This window comes from Stegostoma tigrinum, chromosome 30 (genome assembly GCF_030684315.1).
Source record: "Stegostoma tigrinum isolate sSteTig4 chromosome 30, sSteTig4.hap1, whole genome shotgun sequence".
In the NCBI taxonomy this organism is placed as follows: Eukaryota; Metazoa; Chordata; class Chondrichthyes; order Orectolobiformes; family Stegostomatidae; genus Stegostoma; species Stegostoma tigrinum.
In genome coordinates this window covers 38,625,959-38,648,367 of record NC_081383.1, presented here as the reverse complement: position 1 = coordinate 38,648,367, position 22,409 = coordinate 38,625,959, and the positions used below count along the sequence as shown (strand labels likewise).

General features: G+C 43.8%; 1 pseudogene; it reads left to right on the top strand.

The window, feature by feature from the left end:
• The first annotated feature begins 1,980 nt into the window (after positions 1-1,980).
• On the top strand, positions 1,981-22,088 carry LOC132206068 (procathepsin L-like; annotated as a pseudogene).
• The last annotated feature ends 321 nt before the right edge of the window (positions 22,089-22,409 follow it).

The window sequence follows — 22,409 nt, the reverse complement described above, 5'->3', positions numbered from 1 at the left end:
GTTACCAGACCTGCTGTGCTTTTCCAGCAACTTCTGTTTTTGTTCCTGATTTACAGCATTTGTAGTTCTTTCAGTGTTCAATCTCAATGGGCCTTTTTACTCTACAATCTACTCTACAATTACTCCCCGCTTCTATTTTTTTTTGCTTTCTCCAAACTGTCTATGTTTAAAGTACAAAGACTGGTAAGGGAAAGCTCAACAAGAAATACAGCCTTAATGAAAACAGATCAGGAGAAAGGGGTCAGGAAAGATTTACGCCCAAGATGACATTGATGGCAAGGAAGTAACGAGAGTTATACAGCTGGAGTCTGAAGAGATAGTTCAATGTAGAGTGGGAGAAAACCTTACTTAAATGAACCAACAAATGTTTGCAGTAAAACAGGGGGAGCCGAATACTGTGTTGAACAGCAAGGAATCAAACATCAGAGCAGTTATTAGGAAGTGCTGCAGAATAATTTGGACTCACAATTAAAAATTGCAATGTAATATATTTAGAAATGATGGTGAGGGTAAAAGGCAAGTTGAATGAGCTGTATTTATTTGGGAAAAGTAGGCACAGCTACCAGCAGGACAAAAATAACATCCATATGGAAGGAGCAAAAGAATATTAAAGGATCAGCAAGAGGTGATGTCTGCACAATACCTACTAGGTTTTGGAAAGGAGGTCAGGTAAAAACAAAACATGCAGACTGATTCAAATCCGTGATCTCTATCAGCCGAAGGAGTATGAGACATACGGGGATATCCCACTCATTACCGCCAGCCATTTTAATTTGGAGCGAGATCACTGTTTCTTTTATTGCCAGTGGATCAAAATTCTGTAACTATCCCTCACAGCACTTCCAATGTCACTATACTGCATGGACTGAGCAGTTCAAGGAGGAAGCTCGGCCCCACTTTCTTTGGAGCAGTTATGGATGGGAATAGACATTGCCCTCGCCAGTGATGAACAAGGCCCATGAAGGAATAACAAAACAAATAGGGCATTCAGTAAAAATCAAACATAGATTGGTAACTATGGGGCATTTTAATGACACTGATATTAATTGACAGAATTGTCAATTATCAAAACGTTAACTGTTTTCTCTCCACAGATGCCCCCAGACCCACTGAGTTTCTCCAGTATTCTGTGTTTGTTTCAGATTTTCAAAATTAATAGTATTTTGCTTTTACATCATTTATTACTGGTTTTCCGTCGCAGATATTAGACTAACAATCTTATAGTTTCCTGTTTTCTACATCCCTCCTCTCTTGAACAGGGGTCTTAAATCTGTCTTCCCAAACTGCCTGGATCTTCTCTGAACCAATAGAATGTGTTTACTATCTCCACGGACACTTCTTTTCTGACCATAGGATGTTGCCCATCAGGTCCAAAGGGCTTCCGGCATTTAATTCAAATAGCTCCCCCTATACCTGTCACAAGCTTTGTGTTCCTTCTTGCCTTTCATCTTTTGACTTTCAAATATGAGTAAGATGTTTTTCCAGTTTTTGCAGTGTTAGACACGAAATACCCGTTCAATGTTCTAACCATATCCTTGTTTCTAATTGTTAATTCTCCACCCATATTGTCTCATGGAACATTGTTCACTTGAAATATCAACCCAGTAACACTGTCATCACGCTGCTACCTGAGCTATTGACGGACTGATGCAGACAATTGGCTGTTAGCTGAGGAATGCCTATTACAAGGGGACAATTCATATTCTGTCCACACTTGCTCTTTCCAATACTTAACAAAACATTTTGAACAAAATTAATTCGATAGATTTAATGGCATGAAGATTTTAATTCAGAGATTATGGCAATGAGGTATTTTATCTACTTAAGCAAGATAAAAATGCAAAAGATGACAGCATTTGATTGAGGAGGATAATATGTACATTGTCCTTTTAACCAAATAATTTAGCAAAATTAACTCGGAAGAAATTGGAGCATTGTCCATTCCCTGTCTAAGCCCATTGGTTTTGATCCATTAGGTTGCCCATCATGAAGCTCTCTGTGTGTCTGGGCTGTGTGGTGATGTCTATTCTGGCTGGAGCCTCAGGCCACATCTTTAATTCGACACTGGCTGAAGACTGGAGGAATTGGAAATTAGAGTATGAGAAGCAGTACACTGAGGTAAAAGGAGAATTTGCTCTGGTACAAAATCTATTCCAAAAGTTCAGTTCGCTCAGAAGAGGAAGTGATTCTGTAGTCTAAGTTATTGAAATTTCTTAGTTGGAGATAAAGTGGGAGAGGACCATTCTCTTTTGGCTGGAACAGATAAGTGAAATGAAATTAGAAACATATCGATCCTGAAATTCCTATGGGCATCCTCCCAGTCTCTAACTTCAGTAAAGGACTGATGAAACTCACAATCAAAGAGCATGGACTTGTGGTGTCTCAGTTTACTCGGATCCACTTGAGTTACCATGGAAACCACAATTACACCTCAAGAACATTCAAACTTATTCTAATGAATATGTCGACAATGTCAATGTTTGCACCAATCAGAACACGTCCAAAATTATGATTAAAATAGTGGAGTAAAGTATCTAAAATGTAAAACTTATGAGTGACATTTTTCCTCTATTATCCAACTCTGTCTCCAGATTATTTGTCCAAGAACAGAGATGTTGGACTGATTGATAAGGGCCACTGTATTTCCCACCTGGCCACATCCCTTGCTCAAAAGCTGTAGATAGTGATGACACCCAGGATAACAATAGCTTTCAGCTTCATGTTCTGAAAAAAATCAAAATGATTTTTTTTCTGGAGATCTCGCGTGTACAAGTTGATTCATCTGGGATCTATTAGATGCCAGTTATTGTGAAAGTGGCCATCATAGACCGGAGGTGAGCTTTTTGCCCCACTAGAACTGGAAGTTCAAACTAAGAGAACTATCAGACAAACAGGGATTGGTGTCTCTCATTGCACTGGGGGTGCCAGAGGGAGTGATGGTCACGGCTGGTACTGCAATCGGGAGTTGAGGCCTGAGCTGTGATGCAATGGAACTTGGGAAACGTTCAGGGTGAGGAAGATGGGGTTAACGTTTAGGAGGCTGTGCCAGGAGGACAACTTGGAGGGTGACCCATTGAGAGAGACCTCCAATCAGTCTAAGGGGGCCTGTTAATTAGAGATAACTTTCTGCCCACCATCAGTCTTCTGGATTGGCAGGTTGGAGTGGGCCTCTCCTGCACCAAGGTGATGAGATTCCAAATTGGATATTAATTGGAATTGGCTCCAGTCACCCTACTGCTGCAGGGACCATGCAATGTCAGCATCACAGCTGGAGTAACTGTGCCTGGGTTGAGGTATAAGGACAGGCCACCGGCTGGATCATTTGCCACCCACCTTCAAACCCATCACTGAGGGGGCATTAAACCGGACCCTCAGATCCATCTGTTTATTCCTCCAATTGCAATGTCACTAAGACAGTGATACAAGATCAAATGGGTTTTGCTGTCTGAATGAGTGGGGAGAGGAGAGGAGAGGAAGTGACTGACTGCTACTTTTCAGATCTGATCGGGAGGATTGAAACACAATTGCAAAATGTTATTTCGGGTTTCTCAAAGGGGCTATTGAAGCTACTGTATAAATTTATGAATGAAAGATGCTGCAGCCTGATTGGCTTAATGTCTTTATTCAGGATGAAGAGATCTACAGGAGAATGGTCTGGGAAGACAATATGAGATACATCAAACAACACAACCTGGAGCATTCGATGGGGAAACACACATTTACTGTGGGAATGAACCAGTTTGGAGATCTGGTGTGTACAAGACATTTCATCTGAGATCTGTTCAATGCCAGTCATTGTGAAATTGTGAAACTGGTGTAAGGTTATAACAAGAAGCAGGAGCAGGAGTTGGCCACTTAGTCCCTCAAGCTGACTCTACCATTCAGTATATTCAACGACTGACTGGATTGTGATCTTACTCCATTTTCCTGATTCCTTCTTCCCCACTCCACGCTTCCATTACCCGGAACTTCACTGTAAATCAAAAATCCATCTCTCTCCAACTCGAATATATTCAGTGACTCCAGCCTCCATGTCTCTCTCTCTCTCTTTCTCACGCACACTTTCTTTCTCAATGGAGTAGTTCTGTATGTAGAGTTAAGCCTTGTCTATTGACACCACACACATACACTCTGCACATTTCTTCAAAATTCACACCTACATGTTTACCAGAACCACACATGTGGCCAGAACAAGGGTTTGTTGTCAATTTGTGAATTAGCTGCAATCAAATCAACATGATAAATAAATAACACATGGGAGCGAGGCCTGAGGCTTGGCAGGGCTGTCTGCAAGAGACAAATGGTAATCAGAGAGCAGGGAGCTGTGTTAGGAGAGAGACAGAGAGAGAGAGAGAGAGAGAGAGAGAGAAAGGGGCTGTGCTGGGGCAAAAAGAGCAATGATCAGGAAGAGAGAGGGAGTTGTGAAAGGAAGAGAGAAATGACACTACAAGGGGTAAGGGGAGGTGTCTGTGAAGGGATAGAAAGGGGGAATGCTATGAGGGGAAAGAGAGAGGGGTCTGTGAGGGGAAGGGGAGGGGGCAGCGAGGGGGAAGAGAAAGAGGGGTCTGTGAGGGAGTAGAGGAGAGGGGACTGTGATAGCGAAGGGGAAGGGGAGAGGGTCCTGTGATGGGGAAGGGGAGAGGGAGGTGGTGGTCTACTCCATCCATATCATTGTCCATTCTCTGCCTTCTCTACGCAAATCTCCCAACATTGTGCTCGCTCTTCCATGTCATCCCTCATCCTCTCCCCACTCCCTTCATTCAATGCCCCATCACTCCACCACTTGATCCCTCATTCATTCACACAATCCCACTCTCCGCTATTACTTCCATCATTTCCTTATCCCTCCCCTCACTGATATGATACGCCCCTATCACACCCCCAATCCTTCCTTCCCTCCCCCACACTTTCCCTGTTCAATCCCTCCCCCACACCATTCCCACTCACTTTCTCCCCCATGTGCAGCCCGCACTCCCTCACTCCCTCTCTCTTCTCATTCTCTCACCCTCACTCCTTCCTTGCTGCTTCCCCTACACTCTCACCGTTCGCTCCTTCCCACACTCCTTCCCCAACTTCCACCCTAGTCCCTCTACCACACTTGCTTACTTCCCCCTCCACTCCACACTGCCCACTTTCCTGAACTCCCCCACACAGTCCCTCCCTCCTGCACTCTCTGCCCCACTCCTTTCCTCCCCTCAACCTCTTCCCACTTGCTCTACCCCACCCTACACTCCCTCCCCAACCTTCACTTTTTGCCACACTCCTTCTCCTAATAACACCCCAATCCCTCCCCACTCCTGCTCAATTCCCCCCTCCCTGCCTGTCTGTTTCACAATCTTCCCCTGTCCCTTGTTCCACATTCTCCCTCATTCTCTCACTCCTTGCTTGCCCTGTCTGCCCACTTTGCCCCATTCTTCATTCTCCACACCTTCCCTTTTGCATACTCCCTTCCACTCCAGCCACCCCCTCTTTCTCACTATTCCCGCTCTCCTGTTTCCTCTTTCCCTCCTTAATTTTGTTTCCGATTGCACACTTCTGAATGTGTCCTGTTGTTTCTCAGGTGATGCCACTGGAATTCTACATGTTGCATGTGTCCTGACCTCACATGTACAAATTTGGCATGGGCAAAAATACTGGCCAAGTACATTTCTGCATTTCTGAGCATCGCAGTTGCAAACAGTGTCAGCAGAGACTGCTTTAGACTTATAGAATCTTGCATTGCTTCTCTATGCTTTACATTTCAAACCAATTTCGAAATAACCTTTGCCAACTCTGATTTCATACCTTTGTATGTGACTTTACTTTATCCCACATTTCTGACCCTCAAACAGAATGTGAAATTACTTCACTGAATGAGATGTGATATGGTTTGTGATTTTTAACAAAGAATCTCAGCTTCTTTGCAAATGTATGTTTCACAAAAGTGACTCTGCCTTCCAATTTACATCCATTTTCATCCTGTTTGCGCTTGTCAAACAGCCAATTCCATGGCCTGGGCCATTGCCCATATATCTGCAGTAATTTCCAAATATTAAGCATGGGACAGGTTCACCTACACCTAACCAAGAGACAATTTTTAAATGATGGGATATTGCTGACAGTAGTCAATACACCAGCCTCATGAGTCTCTCCCTGACCCTCACCTCACACAGTAAAGACAAAAAGCCATCATTTGGATTAATGGTAGTTCAGAGTTCTGAGAAAACTCAGTGAAAAATTCATGAAAAACAAATTGCACTGTGGGAGTGAAATAAATTGAAAAGCGAAATGTCAGATCTGAGTACAAAATGGTGCCTTTCAGCTCTGTGAGGTTATCAACCCTCCTCCTGCACGTTGTCTATTCATAGGTACTGTTTTCATTCGCGAGACTTCTTGTATTTGACTTTCTAGACCAATGAAGAGTTTAATGAACTCATGAATGGATTCCTCCAAGTTGAAGTTGATAACTCGACTGAAGAGGAAGTTGATGAAGAAGATGATACTGAAGATGATGATGAAGACTTTGAAGAGAATGATGAGGAATTGCGGGGTGCAACGGTTGACTGGCGTAGAAAGGGTCTGGTTACTCCCGTGAAAAACCAGGTAACAATCAGCAGGAATCCTCCTTGTGATTGTGAATTGTCAAAATTAAGCTATGAACAATGTCGACCTGTGGTGTGCCTGTCGGTGCCGAGAAAGAGGGCTGCGCTTCCGCTTTAGATCCTATTTACCCAGAATGCACCATTGCTGGGTGCCATTGACTGCACACAACTGGCTGTGTAATGGCCCCCTTTATTCCTCACCAACAATGTGGTTTAACTTCCCTCTCAGACGAATATTGACCCCTGCAACAGTCCATCATTTCCATCTTCCACAGCAGCATTCTCATTTCTTAGAGTCACATTGCTTGTTTGATGTCAATGTTTGTCCATTTCTTTCCCCTTGGTTTAAGGCTTATTAAGGAGGAGGTTGAGATTGTCAAATTTCACAAATTATTCCTACGGCCCACAGAGACACTAAATCAGAATTGTATTTCACACTGGATCACAGGCAGTGGTTTATCACCGTGTGCCTGACTCCATCCTTCATCTCTCTTGAAAAAAATTCTGCAGTCAATGTTCTCCAAACGCCAAGGGTTCAGGCAGTGCCCTCCGAATCCTGGTACACAGACACTCACTGACCCCGTGTGATTCTGTGAAAATTCATCAAACAGACTCATAATATCAGTGTGAGGCTGTACTCCACCTGAAAGGAGATGGAAAAAGGATTTTATTTTTACATCAGAATAATTTAATGTGATTGTATTTCTGTCATTGCCAGAGACGATGTGGTTCAGGCTGGGCTTTCAGTGCAGCTGGGGCCATCGAAGGACAGTGGGCAAAGAAACAAAAAAAATTGATCTCTCTAAGTGAACAAAACCTGGTTGATTGTGATTGGCGAAGCCATGGATGTCGTGGTGGATGGATGACAAGTGCCTTTCACTATGTGATGCGAAATAAAGGCATCAACTCAGCTGCAACCTACATATACAGAGCACGGGTAACTCACTTTTCAGTGTGTTTTAAATTCACCAGCTACAAAATGCTTACAGCATTCATGGTGTTACACAGTGGAGCCTTGTAATGATCTCCGAAATCCCCATTCAACACCTCTTGCTCTCAGGCAATGTGAATGAAGAGTTATGGGTATTTGCATTCCTGTGTATTGCTGCTCACCATTTTGTGAGCCAGGATGTTGATGTGACAGTCAGCTAAATCATCAGATCATTCAGCATGTTCTGTACTTGATCTGGGGAATGCACACCACCCAGTACAACAGTTACTGCAGAAACACCATGATGGACAGGACTGAAGTGTTCGAATTACAGGAAATTACTTTAGTCTGTCTGCATCTCTCACGTGCCCCGACAAGCTGTTTATTCATTCAAATATAAGTTGCAACTTTACACAAAAAAAGAAATAATTTAAGTTTAGGATATTTATTCAGAATTGACTTGCAAACTATTTTCTAGACCACTCTAAGTGCAAATCTAGTTGCTTCGCAAGAGCGGTGTAAATACTTTTGGAATGGCATTTAAGCTGCAAATTGCTGCTTCGACATTTTGAATATGGGGTGTAATTAAGACATAACTTACTTTGAATCTGTTCTGAAGTGAATATTTGTGTGAACTGCCTTTTGTGCTGATGTTGTTTCTCCAGCAGCCACTGTTTTTTTCTATTATTGGTCCCTCCACGTCACAGATGTCCCTCCGTACTGGATGTCATTGTGATCAGCCTCTTGCAAGTAACGCCCAGCTACTTGTCTCAATGTCACACAGATTCAGCTCGCTCTCCAGTGCATCTTTCAAATCTTCCACCAGCGGCTCCAGACTCTCATGTTGAAGCTCTTTGTAAATGGCACCAATGTGTGTGTTTCATCCAGCAGAGTTGTGGTTTCTGAGTTCTGAGGAAGGGTCACCAGACCTCAAACGTTAACTCTGAATTCTCTTCACAGATGCTGCCTGACCTGCTAAGCATTTCCAGCAACTTCTGTTTTTGTTTCTGATTTACAGCATCCGTAGTTCTTTTGGCTTTTATTGGGATTGTTTCAACACTGTTCGATTTTCCTTTGAGGTAGCATGAGGAGCCAGGGCTGTGTAAGTTGGCAGGTTCAGGAAAAACGTGAAATGTCACATTGCGTAGGTAGATGGGTTGCCCAGAGGAAATGTAGGAGAGGGAGGAGGGTAATGCAGGAGTCTCCTGTGGCTATCTCCATCTCAAACAAGTTGTTCAGGGGAGATGGACTTTCAGGTGAATGCAGCATTGGCAGACAGGTTTCTGGTGCCACTCTAATGTAACAACAGGTGCATCAGGTTTCAAGCAATTGATTACGACAGAGAACTCTCTCCTCAGAGGCGCACACAGACATTTCTGCGGCCAACAACGAGGCATCAGAATGTTGTGTTGCATCCCTGGTGCCAGGAGCAAGGATGTCTCCGAAAGAGTACAGAATATTGTCAAAGGGGAGAGGGGCCAGCAGGAGGTCATTGTACACATTGGAGCCAATGACATAGGAACAGAAAAGGTTGAGGTCTTGAAGATAGAATATAGGAAATTAGACAGGAATTTAAAAAGCAGATTTTCAAGGACAGTAATATCGAGATAAGTCCTGGTGCCAATTGCTAGTGAGAGTAGGACTAGGGTGATAGAGCAGTTGAATGCATGGCTAAGAAAGTGGTGCAGGGGAGAAGGATTTATATTGTTGGATTATTGAAATTACTTCTGGGTTCGAAGTGGCCTGTTTAAGAAGGATGGTTTGCACGTGGCTTGGAAGGGAACTAATATACTGGCAGGGAGAATTGCTGGACCTATATGCGAGGATTTAAACTAGTAAGGCGGGGTGGAGCGAGGGTGGTAACCCAGAGAGATAGTGAGGAAACAGATTGAGATCAGTCTGAGGCTACTGCAGTTGTGAAAAGGACCAAGTCAAACAATCAAGGCAGGCAGGAGCAAAGCAGAAAATGAGGTAGGGCTGATAAATTAATCTGCATTTATGTCAATGCAAGAGGCCTGACAGGTAAGGCAGATGAAGTCAGGGCATGGTTGAGAACATGGGACGGGGATACCATAGCTACGAGAGAGGTGTAGCTCAGGGATGGACAGGGCTGGCAGCTGAATGTTCCAGGTACAAAAGGAAGAACGGAAATAGAACCAAGGAAGGAGGGAAAATGACATTGTTGATTAGGGATAACATTCCTGCTGCAGTTAGGGAGGATATTCTGGGGAGTGCATCCAGTAGAGTTATTTGGGAGGAACTGGGAAATATGAAAGGGATGATCACATTATTGGAATTGTACTATTGAACCCCCACAACCCTTCCCATAGTTAGTGGAAATTAAGAAGTAAATTTGCAAGGAGATTTTAGTTATCCAGGAGAATAATAGGGTGGTAATGGGAGGGGATTTTAACTTTCCAAACATTGACTGGGACTGCCCTGGTGTTGAGCACTTAGATGGAGAGGATTTTGTTCAGCATGTATCAGAAAACTGTCTTATTCAGTATGTGCATGTACCTGCTGGAGAAGGAGCAAAACTTGACCTTCTCTTGGGAAATAAGGCAGGGCAAGTTACTGAGTGATCAGTGGAGGAGCACTTGGGGCCAGTGATCAAAATTCTACTCATTTTGAAATGGTGATGGAACAGGATAGACCTGGTCTAAAAGTTAAAATTCGAAATTAGTGGAAGTCCGATTTTGATGGCATTCAACAAGAACTATGAGAAATTGATTGGATATTCGCAGGTAAAGAGAGAGTTGAAAAATGGGAAGCATTCAAAAATGAGATAACAAGAGCTCAGAGACAGCATGTAATAGTAAGAACTGCTGATGCTGGAGTCAAAGATAGCATAGTGCGAAGCTGGAGGACCACAGCTGGTCAGGCAGCATCAGAGGAGCAGGAAAGCTATTGTTTCATTTCCGGACCCTTCTTCAGAAAGAAGAAGGGCCCCAACCCGAAACATCAGCTTTCCTGCTCCCCTGATGCTGTCTGGCCTACTGTGTTCCTCCAGCTCCACACTGTGTTAGCCCAGAGGCAATATGTTCCTGTTAGGGTGAACGGTACCAGTATGCATAAGGAATGCTGGAAGACTAAAGAAATTGAGGTTCTGGTCAAGAAAAAGAAGGAAGCATCCATCAGGTATGGACAGCAGAGGTCGAGAGAATCCCAAGAAGAGGAGAATGGCGATAGGAGTCTCCTCAAGAGGGAAATCAGGAGGGCAAAAAGGGACAAGTGATGTCATTGGCAAATAGGGTTGAGGAGAATCCAAAGGGATTCTACAAATACATTAAGGACAAAAGAGTAACTAGGGAGAGAATAGGGCTCCTTAAAGCTCAGCAAGGAGGCCAATGTGTGGAATTGCAGGAAATGGGGGAGATACTAAACAAGTGTTTTTGCATCAGTTTTTACTGCGGAGCAGGTTATGGAAACTGGAGAACTTGGGAGTGTAAGTGGTGATATCTTGAAAAGTGTCCATATTTGAAAGAAGGATGTACTGGCTGTCTTAGGTTGCATAAAGGTGGATAAATGCCTTGGACCTGATCTGGTGTACCCGAAATGCCATTGAATCCCTACCATATGGAAACAAGCCATTCAGCCCAGCATGTCCACACCAACTCTCCAAAGAGCATCCCACCCGGGTTCAGCCCCCTAACCTGTAACCCAGCATTTCCCATGGTTAATTCCCAAGCCTACATATCTCTGGATAATACAGACAATTTAGCATGGCCAATCCTCCTAAATGGCACATCTTTGGACTGTGGGAGGAAACCAGACCATCCAGAGGAAACCCATGCAGACATGGGGAAAATGTGCAAACTCCGCACAGAGTCTCTCAAAACTGGAAGTGAACCCAGGTCCCTTGTGCTGTTGTGCAGCAGTGCTGAGCCACCATGCCATAGAAGTTGGTGGGACACTGGACGAGTGGTTGTTGGGCCCCTTGCTGAGATATTTGCATCATCATTGCCATGGATGATGTGTCAGAAGACTGGAGGTGGTCTAATGTGGTTTCATTATTGAAGAAAGGTGGCAAGGAAAGATCAGGGAACTATGGACTGGCGAGCCTGTCATCAGTGATGGACAACTGGTTGGAGGGGACTCTGAGGGTCAGGATTTATGTGTATTTGTAAAGGCAAGGACTGATCAGGGATAGCCAACATGGCTTTGTGCATGGGAAATCATGTCTGACTGACTTGATTGAGGCTTTTGACAAAGTGATGAAGAATCTAGATGAAGGCAGAGAGGTGGACGTGGTCAACATAGACTTCAGTGAGGAGTTTGACAAGGTTCTGCCTGGTAAATTGGTTAACACGATTCGATCACATGGAATACAGGGAGAACTAACCATTTGGATGCATAATTAGTTCTGAGGTAGAAACAGAGAGTGATGGGGAAATGTTGCTTTTCGGACTGGAGGCCTGTGACCAGCAGTGTGCCACAAGGACTGGTGCTGGGTCCGTTGCTTCTCATCATTTATACAAATTAGTTGGATGTGACATAGTACATTTGTAAATGACACCAAAATTGGAGCGTAGTGGTCAACCAAAACCGTTATCTCGAGGAAAACAGGACCTTGATCAGATAGGCTGATGGGCCAAGACAGATGGAGTTTAATTTAGATAAATGTGAGGTGCCGTATATTGTCAAGACAAATCAGAACAGAATGTATGAACGTAATGTTGAGGCGTGTTGCCAAACAAAGAGACCTTGGAGTGCAGTTTCATAGCTCCTTGAACGTGGAGTTGCAGATAGGATATTGAAGAAGAGACATTTGGTACTCTTGCCTTGATTGGTCAATGCATTCAATACCGTTGTTGGGAGGTCATGTTGCAGCTGTACAAGACATTGTTTAGGCCACTTTCAAAATACTGCGCCCCCCCCAGCTATAGAAAATATGTCATGAAACTTGAAAGGGCTCTGAAAGGCTTTACAAGGGTGATGCCAGGGTTGGAGGCTTTAAGAGATTGGGTGAAGATGAATAGGCTGGGGTTATTTTCCCTGAAGCATCGGAAGCTGAGGGGTGACCTTATAGAGGTTTATAAAATCACAAGGGGCATGGATAGAGTGATTAGTCAAAGTTTTTTTTTACCCAAGGGTAGGCAGCCTAAAACGAGCAGGCTTGGGTTTAAGGTGAGAGGGGAAAGATTTAGAAGAGACCTAAGGGGCAACTTTTTCACACAGAGAGTGGTGCATATATTGAATGAACTGCCAGAGGAAGTGGTGGAGGCTGGTACAATTACAACATTTAAAAGGCATGTGGATGGGAATATGAACAGGAAGTATTCAGAAGGACATGGACCAAATGCTGGCAAATAGGACGAGATTAATTTAGGATATCTGTTTGGCATGAATGAGTTGGGCCGAAGGGTCTGTTTCCATTCTGTACATCTCTTTGACTCTATAAAACACAAGCAAGTCTGCACAATATTTCTTCTGATGATGGTTTCCAATCTGCATGAGCAGTAAACTCACTGTAGGAGGGGGAATTAAATCCCACCTGCCCCTGCCGATGTTTCTGAAACTGCACCCATTGCAGCATTGATGAAAAGGTAACTGAGGGCCTCATTGTCCAAAATCTTCACACTAACAGACAAAAGGCATATTCTGCAAAATTCACCACATTTGTAAGGTCCCATTTTCATTTAAACGTGAAAATGATGGTCGTGCCTTTGATGATCAAAATGGTCCATAGTTTCCAAGATCCAAGAGGCTGTTAAAGATCCTGAAAAGATAACACTGGTGCTTTAATGCATATCACATGATCAAAATGAGTTTCATTTTAACATTTTCTTGAACACTTAGTGAGGAAGATGCAGATTTCGGAAAAACATATGTTGCTGCCAGAATCAGAGGATACAGACGTGTTCAAAGAAGAGAAAGAGATTTAGCAAGAGCAGCGAAAAGGGTGGGACCAATAGCTGTCGCAATTCACGCAGGGCGAAGGTCCTTCCATCTTTATAGATGAGGTAAGAAACAGAAGCTGTGGTTCAATTGGATTATCAACTATTCTTTATAAATATTGAAAATCACACATCCATGCACACTTCTACACAATTATTTTATGAATGCTTTTCAATGTTTACCATGGAAGTGACCATACACATTCCCCTTGTTCATGTTTACCTCTACCCCGTGCTACATGTTGTCTGGCGCCGTCAGACTCCATGGAGTTAAAATGGGAACAGAATGAGAGAACCAATGGATTGTCTTTCTTATAGCATGTCATGCTTCAACTGAACTGAGATAAGTTGGAGAATGAGGCCTTCAGACCCGCAGGTGATGTGCTTTGATGTGGTAATGAGACCAAGAGCTTCTCTTTTAAAAGTATCCTGATATTGAAGCCAGAAGACAGCACTCTGTGCTCATGTTCTTTCCTGGTACAAACAACGTATCTCACCTCCCTGATTCTGTCGGCTTCTGGCTTGTGATCGGTAATTTGCAGATTTTCTGACACTGGAATTATTTTGGGAATGTGAAATGAAGAAGGCAGTAGATGGGTATTTCAGGGCAAAACAATCTCTGCATTTGTTAAATACAAAAAGATAAGTACAACACAAGAAAAAGGCAAATGTAATAAAAACAGTGCAACTAAAACAATTATACAGAAGACAATAGCTAAATACATGATCAAATTAAACACAGGTGAAACACTATTCGAAGCTAAAAAAACAATTTTACTTACAGACACTTTAATCAGGTCTCCCACCATTGGGGTTCCCTGCACTGTGACAACCCATCTCCCCCTCCCTGCTAGCTAGGTTGGAAACTTTGGGCTCTCAGGAGTTTCAACTCACCGCTGGGGAAAAACATGATTTGGAAGTATTGCTGGCCATTCCCGCTTGCCGTACCCAGTGCCTCAATGAAGACTTTAGATGGTGTAGGCCTTCAGTCTGGCTTGAGTCCACTGATGCAGTACAATGTGCTTTAGGATTTATCAGGTACGTACTTGGCTTTTCTTACTTTGTGGTAGTTTTTGCAATCTGGTTTTCACCTCAGATGTGCCTGTGGCCTTGCGGTGTCAGTCCAGTCGGTGGTTTTTGGAGGTTGTCGGTTGCTGTTGGTTTGCCTGGTACAGAACAGACCTGTGTCAGTAGGTTTCGGAATTCCTGCCAGGATTCCTTTTCTGGAGATAGCGGTGCAGATAGCTTTCAGGGTGGTCGCTATTTTCAGGTGAGATTGGGGCTTGCAATTACACTAATTACATGCCTCTTATCTTCGTGTTAAATCTGTGCTTGCTTTGTGTTACTGATGTTCCCTTTCAGGTAGCTGGCTTCCTGATAGTTAAGAGTTTGTGCGAGTGTATTTTGATTAATGTTGAAGCCCACTATCTCTGTGAATGGATATTGATTTCAGTTGAAAGTCTGGTATCTGCAGAAGCCCCATTCAGTCTGTGCTGGGTGGCGTTAGGTCTGCCTGATTGTTCTTTTAGAGTCGAGGTGTGAATTGGATTTTCGGGCTGAACAATGGCTCCATGCAGCTGCCTCTGTAGAACATAGAACTGGGCTGTCCACGATGTTGAGCCAAACATGACGCCAAACGAAACTAATCCTTTCTGCCTGCCTTTGGTCCATGTCCCTCCATTCCTTGCATATTCATGTGCTTATCTAAAAATCCCGCAAATGCCCCTCTCGTATCTGCCTCCAACGCCACCCTGGCAGTGTGTTCCACACTCCTACCTCTCTGTGTAAGAAGACTTGCCCGTCATGTATCCTTTGCATTTTCCTCTTCTAACCTGAAATGCATCCTGCCGAGTATTAGACGTTCCAACTCTGGGAAGAGGATTCTGACTGTCAATCCTCTCCATGTATCTCGTCATTTTATAAACTTCTATCAGATCTCCCCTCAGCCCCTGACGCCCCAGAGAAAACAATAGGAGATTTTCTAGTCTCTCCTTATAACTCATACCCTCTAATCCGGGCAGCATCCTGGTAAACCTCTTCTGTACCCTTTCCAAAGTCTCCACATCCTTCCTATAATGTGGCGACCAGAACTGAATGCAGTGCTCGAAATGAGACCTAACCAAAGTCTCATAAAACAGTGACACGTCACCATGATTCCTGCACTCAATCCTCCGACCAATGAAGCTCAGCATGCCTTATGCCTTCTTTATCACCCTATCTACTTGTGTACTTTAGGGAGCAATGGAGTGAAACTCCAAGATCCTTCTCCACATCAGTACTGTTCAGAGTCCTGCCACTAACTGTACACCTTTCCTTAACATTTGGTCTCCCAAAATGTAGCACCTCACTCTTACCCGGATTGAACTCCATCTGCCATTTCTCAACCAGTATCAGAAACTGATCTATATCTCGCTGAATCCATTGACAACTTTCTACACTATTCACAACTCCACTGATCTTTGTAATGCCTGAAAACGTACTAACCCACCCATCTGCATTGTTATTCAAGTCATTTCTCTACATCATAAACAGCAGAGGTCCCAGTATACATCCCTGTAGAACACCATAGTCATGGACTTCCAGTGTGAAAACCATGCTTCCATCACTTCTATGGTCAAGTCAATTCTGAACCCAAATCACTGTGAATCCCATGCACTTTAATCTTCTGGAAGAACCTACCATGAGGATCTTTATCAAAAGCCTTACTAAAACCCATGTAAATCTACCATCATTGATCACCTTCGTCACCTCCTTGAAAAATTCAATCAAGTTCCTGAGACATGACCTGCCCCACAGAAAGCTATGCTGACTGTCCCTAATTAGGTTATGCTTTACCAAATGGGCATAAATCCTATCCCTGAGGATTCACTCCAATAGCTTCCCAACCACCAATGTGAGACTCACCAGCCTGGAATTTCCTGAATTATTTCTATTTTTCTTCTTGAACAGAGGAACATGAGCTACTTCTGGGACCTCTCCCAGGGATTAGCGAGGAGACAAAGATCTTGGTCAAGGCCCCTGCGATCTCCTGTCTTGTCTCTCTCAATAACCTGGGGTAGAAATCATTGGTCTCTGGGAATTAATCCACTTTGGTGCTCTCCATGAGACCCAGCATAACTTCTTTCTTGATCTCAAAATGAGCCAGCATTTTCGCATGCTCCACAGCATCCTTATTATCCTCGATATCCTTCTCCTGGGTGAATGCCAATCCAAAGTACACATTTAGGATTTCATCCACATTCTCTGCCTCCAAGCACAAGTCCTCTCCTTTATCATTGAGTGCTTCTAGCTCCTCCCTTGTTATCCTCTTGTTTTTAATGTATCTATACAATGCCTTGGGATTCTCTTTAATTCTACTTGCCAAAGTCATTTCATGGCCCATTCTTGTTCACCAATTCCTTGCTTGAGTACTTTCCTGCTTTCCCTGTGTTCCTCATGGGCCCAAGTAAATTCACAACCTCACTTGTTATCAAAGGGCCCCTTACCTTGCCATCCTTGAACTCCCTTCCTTACTGGAATATGCTGGTCCTGAACTGTCCCCAACAGGTCTTTAAATAGTTTCCACATGTCAAATGTGGACTTGCTGGATAACAGCTCCACCCAATTAACACTTCCTAGCACCTGCCCAATGGTGACATAATGTGCCCTCTTCCCAATTAAGTACCTTCCCGCAAAGTCCTTACTTATCCTTGCTCATGGCTTTCATAAAACTGAAGGAATTGTAATCACTGTTTCCAAAAAGTTCTCCCACTGAAAGGCCAGTCGGTTGACCAGGCTCATTAACCAAAACAAGGTCCAGTTTGACCCCTTCTCGAGTTGGACTATCCACATACCATCTCAAGGAACCCTCTGGGATGTACTTAACAACTTCTGCTCCAACCAAGCCCCTTGCTCTCAGGGAGACCCAATCAATATTGGGACATTACTCACCCAGTGGGACAGCCCTGTTGCTATGGCATCTTTCCATAATCTGCTTACATCCTTATTTCTCAATGTCCCAGTGGCTGTTGGAGGGCCCTATAGCATAATCTTATCAGAGTGATTGCATTCATCTTGTTTTTGAGATCTACTCATATTGCCTCAGTGGATAAGTCCTCCAGCATGTCCTTTCTGAGCGCTGATGAAACATTCTCCCTGATTCGTAATGCGACTCTTCTACCTCCTTTACCTTCCTATCTCATCCAAAACAACAAAACTGCAGACACTGAGCAGCCAATCCTGTCCCTCTTTCAATCAAGTTTCTGTGATGGCCACAACGTCATAGTCCAATGTACTGAATCAGGCTCTAAGCTCATCTGCCTTCCCTATTGTACTCTTTGAACTGAAATAAACACGGTTCAGCCCGTTGATACCATCGTGTTCATTTACGCACCTCTACCTGTCTTTTCTTTCTGATATACTGATCTTAACATCTACCTTTCCCTCAATCCCCCCACTTGCTGACCTGCTGCTCTTCTCCCCGGCCCGTTGGCACTCGAGTTTAAACTGTCCTGAGTAGCACTAGCAAACTGCCCTGTGAGGATATAGGAGCAACCCCTCCCTCTTGCACCGGTCTCCCCTGCCCCAGAAGAGGTCCCAATGATCCAAGAACCTGAAATCCTGTCCCCTGCTCTAGCTCCTTAGCCATACATTCATCTGCCCTGTCTTTCCAATTCTTGCCTCACTAGCACATGGTGCTGGTAGTAACCCAGAGATTACTACCCTTGAGGTCCTACTCTTCAGCCCCTTTCCTAACTCCCTGTACTTATTCTGCAGAACCTCATTCCCTTTTTCTACCGATGTTCCTGGTACCAATGTGCGCCACAAACACTGGCTGCTCGTCCTTCCCCTTAATAATTTCATGCAACTGCTCAGCGACGTCCTGGGCCATCCTGGAATCTTGGAAGTGGCCATAGAAACGCCTGTCTGTGCCCTTAACTGACAAGCCTCCTACCACTTTGGTCACTTCAATCTTGCCTGACCTGGTGCCTGTGTATCTTTCCCAGAGCATAGCCCAGCTGTCTTTTAACTTTCAAAAGTTTTTGAAAAGTCCACGATTTTGGTCCAGTATTTCAGTTGGTAGGGATTTTCGCTCAATCCTGCAATTTGGCAGTGGGCATGAAGTCTGCTCCAATCTGGAAAGATCAGCCCCACAATCAGCTTCACAGTCACTGATTGCTATCCCTGGCCTCCTCTGAGGATGCAGGGCGGTGTCCAACAGATGGCAAAGTTCTGTGAGCAGCATCTTTAGGAAGAGAAGATGATACACTCACTGTTCCTGGGTTAGGTGGAAAGAGGAGAAATTCTCCTGGAATTCCCTCGCCCTCTTGCTGAGAGCCCCCACCGATCCAGCCGACCCCACCTCACCACCAGCAGTTTCTCTTCTTTTCTCAATCTCCTCTCATGTGGCAGCTCAAGAGGAATTGCAAAATTGTGGCCAACAGGAGGGCAGTTACCTGCTCAGATCTTCTCCATGTGCAGGACCATTGTCTCTCGGCTTCACCAACTTTAACCAACACGGCAAATCTATTAAGCACTCCCACAACATAACACAGAGGAAAGATTGCTCAGCAACAAACTGCAAAATGGGTAGTGATCCCTCAAAATGTGTGTGTGTGTGTGTGTGTGTGTGTGTGTATGTCTGGTTAAGAGAATGTTTTCACTCACATGGCATCCAACTGACATTCCACACTGACAGAGAACATGATTGGTGCCTGCCCCTGACTCCCAGACCCTCCCCGAGATGTGACATGTTTTTGTCAAGTGGAAGGAGGGAGGGTGTGTATAGAAGAAAAGGAAAGGTCTGTGAGGGGGCAGAAGAAAGAAGATGAAGTGACAAAAGGGTTGACAGAGCAGGGGCAGTGAGATTGGACATGGGTTATTTGAAGGAGTAAAAGATGTGTTTCGAGGAGCTGTGAATAGCAGATGGAGGGAGAAAAGTTGATAATGTGACAAAATGTGACAAAAAGAAAAGGAAACAAGGTTCTGACAGAAAGAGTGTTTACCAGAAGAGGTTGCAGAGGAAAACATGACTTAGAGTAAATATCTGTGGGAAAGGGATAAAAATTAAACACGTTACAGACTAAATGGGCTAAAGATAAATGTTTCCTTACAGGCGTTTACTATGATCGCAGGTGCAGTCAGCGTCTAAACCATGCAGTGCTGCTGGTGGGATTTGGAAGAGAAAGGGGAATGAATTATTGGCTTGTTAAAAACAGGTATGGACTTCATTTTTTGACTTTATTCATTCACAGGATGAGGGCATTATGGTGGTTAGCATTTATTGCCCATCCCTAATTGCCCAGAGGGCAGCTAAGAGTCAACCACATTGCTGTGGGTCTGGAGTCACATGTAAGCCAGACCAGGTAAGGATGGCAATTTCCTTTCCTAAAGGGCATTCGTGAACCAGATGGGTTTTTATGAGAATCGACAATGGATTTACAGTCATCATTAGATTCTTAATTCCAGATATTTATTGAATTCAAACTCCACCATCTTCCGTGGTGGGATTTGAACCCACGTCCCCAGAATGTTATCCGGGTCTCTGGATTAACAGTCTAGTGATACGCTCTTTGATTGGAAGAATAGGTTCACAGACTATTTTCTAAATGAACAAAGGTTTCAGAATTCTGCAGCACAAAGGGACTCGGGACTGAGTCCTAGTTCAAGATTCCCTGAAGGTTAACCTCTGTCTTCAGTTGGTGTCTCGAAGGCAATGCAATATTGGCATTCGGTTAAAGAGGGTTAGAACACAAGAGGAGTGATATAGTGCTGAAGCTGTACAAGGCTCTGGTCAGGCCACATTCAGAATAGTGTGAGGAGTTTTGGGCCCCATATCTAACAAAAGATGTGCCAGTGTTGGAGGGGTTTCAAATGACGTTTGCATGAATGATCCCAGGGGTGAAGTCCTTGTCATATAAGAAACGATTGAAGAGTCTGGGTCTGCACAATGATAGAGTTTAAAAGAATGAGAGGAGATCTCACTGAAGCTTACAGGATACTGTGAGGTCTGGATAGAATGGACATGGAAAAGGTGTTTCCTCTTGGAGGAGAGACGAAAAGCCAGGAACAGAGCCACAGAGTAAAGGGACAACGCTTTAGAAACAAAATGAGGATGAATTTCTTCAGGAAGAGGGTGGTGAATCTGTGGAATTCCTTGCTGCGGAAGCTGTGAAGGCCAGGCCATTGAGTATATTTATGACGGAGGTAGGTAGGTTCTTGATTCATAAGGTGATCAAGGGTTATAGGGATAAGGAGGGAGAATGGATTGAGAAACATTTCAGCCATGATCAAACAGTGGACCAGACTTGATGGGGTGAATATTCTGCAGCACTCAAGATGTTAAAAATTAGGGATCCTTTCAGATAGTCATTAATAAATCCAATCAAAACCTCAGGAGGAACCTCCTTACTTTGAGGAGGGTGGTATTGGAGAAACTGTTACAGCAAGGAGTGGGTGAGCTGAATAATACAGATACATTGAAGTGGAAGGTGGATACACACACGAGGGTGAAGGAACAGAAGAGATATTGACAGGGTTACAGGAACGGAGCTGGGATGAGACTCCGACAGACATTTGCCAATGACACAGAGCGAATTCCCTGTCTCTGTGCTGCAACCTGTGTATCTGTTTAACCAACATGAAACACTGATTATCTTGATGCGAGGGATTAACAGCAGAGCTATCTCCGATGATATCAGGGTTGGAGGGGATGGTAACAGGATTGGGTGAGGTGGGCTTCCTCAGCGTTGGATTGGTTGGTAGATTGTTTGAATAAGGAAGTGCTGCTCACTGAGTAACACCCACTCCCAGCTCACTACCTCTGAGTCAGAATCTCACCATTCAAGTCCTGCCCCATTACCTGTTGACATTAAAAGGAATGTTCATGACACAATCAAACAGGGTGATAATCCTCTTGACAATCTTTCCACATGCCCCCACTATTCCTCAAATTATAAATGTGGGTCAACAAGGATTGGGAAACCTACATCCACCATCACCATTCACTTATAGGGTCTCCCCTGAGCCCCACATTGAAGTTTGGATTGAATCCACACTCACCGTGCAGACCAGCACTTTCAGTCTGATGTCACAAGGAAGTGCTTCCAAGCACTGAATCTCACTTCATATTTCATAACCTTTACTGCAGTACCCTCGTTGTATTCAGCTATCTGGTTCAAATAACTCACGTGTTGAACAGAATCTAACCCCTCTCAATCATTTCAACAAATCCCAGAGTAAAACAAACTCAGTTCTCCAAACCTGTCTCCATAACAGAAGTTTGATTTCAACACATCATTTTCTTTTCTTATTTTCAGCTGGGGAAGGTCATGGGGTGACCGCGGTTATATCAAAATGGCTAAGGATCAACAGAATAACTGTGGAATTGCCAATTATGCAGTTTATCCAATTGTGTGAGGAGGGAGGTGTTAAACAAGAGCTTCATTGAACTCCACTTGAAAAAACGATGGGAACATTTCTGCTGATGCTGACTCCTTCAACAGTATCGCTTTAACTCCCTGCTGCAGTTCAACAAGTTAAATAATGACAGCTTCTGCGTATTTCTATAGTTTTACATAACGGTCACTGTCAGCGTGTGTTTGATACATGTAACCATAGTAATATCTCCAGCTTGTGTACAGACAATGACCTGAATGTACTGTTGATGTCGATCAATATAATAAACATTGCCAGCAATCACTTTGAGAGTCGGTTTATTCAAAGGAACAATTTCATAATGCTTTTCCACGGATGGGAAACAGGTACAATGGGCCACCCGGCTTCCTTCTGCACTGCAATTATTGTGTGACTGTGTGAATTGTTTAATTTAATTCGGAATGATGTTCTTAAAATGATGTGTACAAACAGAAAAAATGTTACAGAATTGGCCGTTTTATGACACAAGTATAATTAATCGCTACCACTGAGGTATTTAAAGTTTAATTTAATAGTACTCACCCCAAAACTCTCCTTAAGAAATTAGAGAATGAAAGGCACTGTGACTGTGTGTTGGTAGTATTC